We start from the raw sequence: 5,184 nt of genomic DNA, 5'->3' as shown, positions 1-5,184 counted from the left end.
CAGTATGTCTTTAGTCAGAAAGATTTGAACTTAAGACAGAGGAGATGGATGGAGTTACTAAAGGACTACGATATCACTATCTTGTATCATCCGGGAAAGGCGAATGTTGTAGCGGATGCTTTAAGTAGAAAGGCGGGAAGCATGGGAATTCTAGCTCACTTGCAAGCTTCTAGACGCCCATTGGCTAGAGAGGTTCAGACTCTAGCTAATGACTTGATGAGATTAGAAGTAAATGAGAAGGGAGGGTTGTTGGCTAGTGTGGAAGCAAGATCTTCTTTTCTTGACAAAACTAAGGGAAAACAATTTGATGATGAGAAACTAAGACGAATCCAAGATAAAGTATTGCGAGGTAAGGCTAAGGAAGCACAAATCGATGAGGAAGGTTTTTTGAGAATCAAGGGAAGGGTATGTGTACCCCGCGTCGATGATTTGATCAACACTATTCTGACAGAGGCTCATAGTTCAAGGTATTCTATACATCCGGGTGCAACCAAGATGTATCGTGACCTAAAACAACACTTTTGGTGGAGCAGAATGAAGCGTAATATTGTTTACTTTATTGCCAAGTGTCCAAACTGTCAACAAGTAAAGTATGAACACCAAAGGCTCGGAGGAACACTTCAGAGAATGCCCATTCCGGAATGGAAGTGGGAGAGAATTGCAATGGACTTTGTGGTTGGTCTTCCCAAGACATTGGGAAAGTTTGATTCTATTTGGGTAATTGTTGATAGGTTAACTAAGTCTGCTCACTTCATTCCGGTCAAGGTGATTTACAATGCAGAGAACTTAGCCAAACTTTACATCTTAGAAGTGGTGCGATTGCATGGGGTTCCACTATCCATCATATCAGATAGAGGTACGCAGTTTACTTCTAAGTTTTGGAAAATATTGCATGCGGAATTGGGTACTAGGTTGGACCTTAGTACTGCGTTCCATCCTCAGACCGATGGTCAGTCTGAGTGAACGATTCAAGTGTTGGAGGATATGCTTCGTGCATGTGTGATAGAGTTTGGTGGTCATTGGGATAGCTTCCTACACTTAGCGGAGTTTTCATACAATAATAGCTATCACTCAAGCATTGATATGGCTCCATTTGAAGCATTGTATGGTAGGAGATGTAGGTCTCCCATTGGTTGGTTTATGCATTTGAGGTTAGGCCATGGGGTACTGACCTTTTGAGGGATTCGATAGAGAAAGTGAAGTCTATTCAAGAAAGGCTTCTAGCGGCGCAAAGTAGACAAAAAGAATATGCAGATCGAAAGGTTAGAGACTTAGATTTCATGGAGGGTGAACAAGTCTTGTTGAAAGTTTCACCAATGAAAGGGGTTATGCGGTTTGGTAAAAGGGGTAAACTAAGTCCAAGGTACATTGGACCATTTGAAGTACTTAAGCGAGTAGGGGAGGTGGCTTATGAGTTAGCCTTGCCTCCAGGGCTGTCCGGAGTACATCCGGTATTCCATGTGTCGATGTTGAAAAGTTACCATGGGGATGGAAACTACATTATCCGTTGGGATTCAGTTTTCCTTGATGAGAACTTGTCTTATGAGGAGGAGCCTGTTGCTATTCTAGATAGAGAAGTTCGCAAGTTGAGGTCAAGAGAGATTGCATCCATCAAGGTGCAATGGAAGAATCGACCGGTTGAAGAAGCCACTTGGGAGAAGGAGGCAGATATGCAAGAAAGATACCCACATCTGTTTACAGATTCAGGTACTCCTTTTCTCCCTTGTTTTCCTTCTTTTGATCGTTCGGGGACGAACGATGGGTAAATTGGTATCTATTGTAACGACCTGTTTAGTCATTTTAAGCAACAAACTTCAATTTTGGAAAAAACTGGCAGAAGCGACGGACCCCACGACGGACCGTCAAGGGCACGACGGACTATCGCAGGGTCTCGTTTCAAAACACTTAGAAAATCTGAAATTGGGTACTGAAAATCGACTCTCTGAACTTCGTGACGGAATGGCAGGACGGACCGTCACAGGCGTGACGGACCGTCACTGATTATTCAGTGGAAATCGAGTCTCTGACCCTTGCGACGACCTGCAGGACGGACCGTCGCAGGCACGACGGGCCGTCGCAGGTTGCACAATCCCAGTCTGGGTCGGATTTCTTGATACGTTTTAAGGGACGTTTTTGACTATTCTTGCCTTAATTATAAAGTTAGTGGGTTAATGTTAATAAGTCTAATTACTTGGGGGTTAAAAGAGGTAACCTTAAGTTAATTAGTGGGGTATTATTGCCATCTTTTATTCTTAATTATATACTAATTTGGGTAAAAGAAAGAGGGTTTGAATAAGAAAACAAAAAGAACAAGAAGGGAGAGAGAGAAACGATCAAACGAAGAGGAAAACACAAAGCTTTGGGAATTTGCTTGCTTGATCACTAGTCTTCGGTGGAGGTAGGTTATGGTTTTCATGCTATTCGTAGTAAACTCTTAATAGCGAATGATATGTGTTAGTAGTATTGTAAACCTTCTATATGCTTAATTGTATGCTTGCATGAATGATGTGATTATGTAATTGTGAATAAATAAGCATGATGAAGCTATTGAATCTCAAATCTTGAAAAGAAACCCTAATCTACTTTGTTAATGATGATGCCTTGGTATAAAAGAAGGCTTGATGAACGAAAGTGGTGAGATTAGGGGATCGGGTGCCACGTACCGGTACAAGGATAGAATATGGATCAGGTGTCACGTTCCGGTACCAGGATAGAATATGGATCGGGTGTCACGTTCCGACACCAGGATAGAATATGGATCGGGTGCCACGTTCCGGTACCAGGATAGTATATGAGGATCGTAGTGTCACGTTCTGACACCAGGATAGAATATGGATCGGGTGCCACGTTCCAGTACCAGGATAGTATATGAGGATCGGACTGTCACGTTCCGACACCAGGATAGAATATGGATCGGGTGCCACGTTCCGGTACCAGGATAGTATATGAGAATCGGAGTGTCACGTTCCGACACCAGGATAGTATATTGAGGAGCGGAGTGTCACGTACCGACACGAGGGGAATAAAGATAATGAATTTTGAAAGATGTTAATATATTCAATCTAATGAACCTAATTCCCAAATGAGTATGATGAGGAGGCGTGAGTCCTCATTGATGTGCTTGGTGTTGTAACCAATGGTTATGGTAATTGTAAATGCTGCATGCTAAGGGTATTAGTTGATTTTATGATATTATCTGATATATACTGTTTTCTATTTTGAGTTGGCGGACGATATCTACTCAGTACCCGTGTTTCGTACTGACCCCTACTTTTATTGTTTTCTTCTTGTTTATTTGTGGAGTACAGCAAACGTGCCGTCATCTTCGACTCAATAGTAATTCAAGCCAGTCTTACTACATCGGAAATTCAGGGTGAGCTAATGCTTCTAGCTTGGACTGGATCTTCTTCTTCAAGTCTCGATGCCTTGAACTTCCGGCATGGACTAGCTTCTTATGTATTTTAGCTTTTTAGAATACTCTTAGTTTAGTCATTTGATTATAGATGTTCTTGTGATGATGACTTCCAGATTTTGGGAATAATAATAGTTATTGATTTTATTAATGAGTTTAAGGCTTCCGCATTACTTTATGTTGATATTACCTTGAAATGTTAAGGTTTAGATTGGTTGGTTCGCTCACATAGGAGGGTAAGTGTGGGTGCCAGTCACGGCCCGGATTTGGGTCGTGACATTTAGGTTCGGACCATTGAAGTATAGGAGTCCACTGGGCAAGAGAACTTTCACATTTTCCCTGTTACTGGTAGTTCTTTAATGTTCGGGGATGTTACATTTTCACTATTCTAGCTATGGTGTTATTATGTCGAAAGACTCTATTTCATTCCTTTATCTTTGAGACTATTGTTGTAAGCCTATATGTGGCTCTTTGTATTGGAGTATGGGCTATGCCAAAATGATATTATACTATATAGATTGTTTAATGTGAGACAATGTTATTAGTATATTTCGTATGTATTGGTTATGTTGTCTCAAGGAGGATCCTATGTAAGCTTCATAAGCAAGGAGTCTATGCAAACTCCATCTATGATAATTTTCTGCATTTTGACCTATGATGTGTAATAACAAATGATAAGGTCTAGTCCAAGACCTCTCCGAGAATGATGATGTCAGTTACGTCTGGGGGTGCTCCCTAGTCAGGACAAACTTTGTATCAGGGAATGAGGTTTAAGTAATCTTATGATTGATTTCTCTCTAAAGAACGTCAATGTAGATTCTTGTTCATGTATGTGAAGCACGCCACACATATGAATGTGAAGCTATGTGATACATAGGACTTCTCATGTTTTGGTAATCCTGAAAGTCGTGCATCAAGAGTGATCGCTCTATGTGTCCCTTTTTCCTTCTAATATTTTTCTTGTGGATATTGGAGATTGAATACGAGAAGGAAAGCTACAAGAAGAGTCTAGGAGGATTCGGCTAATGCTGGAGTTCGTACCCTAGAGAACAAGCTCCCCCACAAGGCAAACAAGTTCCTCCGCAAGATCAAGCTCCGGTCATTCCTTTACCTATGACTGATGGAAAGATAAGGTCGACTTTACTAATATTGGTTCAAGCTATCACTAACCAAGCCCAAGCGGTAGCTGCTTAATCTCAAGCCATGACGTCTTAAGCAAATTGGGAAGTTAGACCATGTGTTCACCAAAATGCTAGTACCATGGCTTCTTGCTTGAGGGACATCACAATGATGAACCCTCCAATGTTCTTTAGGTCTAAGGTGAATGAAGATCCCCAAGACTTTCTTGATGAGGTCTACAAGATCATATATGTTATGGGAGCGAGTTCTAAATAAAAGGTTTTGCTAGCCTCATATAATCTCAAGGATCTGGATAAAACATGGCATACCTAATGGAGAGACAATAGGGTTTTGATAGCGGGTCTTATAACTTGGGAGGTTTTTAGAAGGGATTTTCTTGATAGGTTCTTCTGAAGGGAGAGTAAGGAGGCGAATATAACAAAGCTAAAAATGAAATAGGTCAAACTAGTGTTTCACATGTATTTCATGAGTTAATAATGTATTAAAAAAGGGTATTTTAGCATTAGAAACCAGTTGGAAAAGCTTGGGAGTGTTTGGAAGTCAAACGTCTAAGAATGTCCATGACATTCAAAAATTTGCCTTGGAGTGTGCTATGTGTCCTTTAATTTGGTGCATAATTTTTTGGTAGTGTT

The sequence above is a fragment of the Solanum lycopersicum genome, chromosome 12 (genome assembly GCF_036512215.1).
Source record: "Solanum lycopersicum chromosome 12, SLM_r2.1".
Lineage (NCBI taxonomy): Eukaryota > Viridiplantae > Streptophyta > Magnoliopsida > Solanales > Solanaceae > Solanum > Solanum lycopersicum.
The sequence above is the reverse complement of the archived record's forward strand: the minus strand, read 5'-3'. Positions refer to the sequence as shown.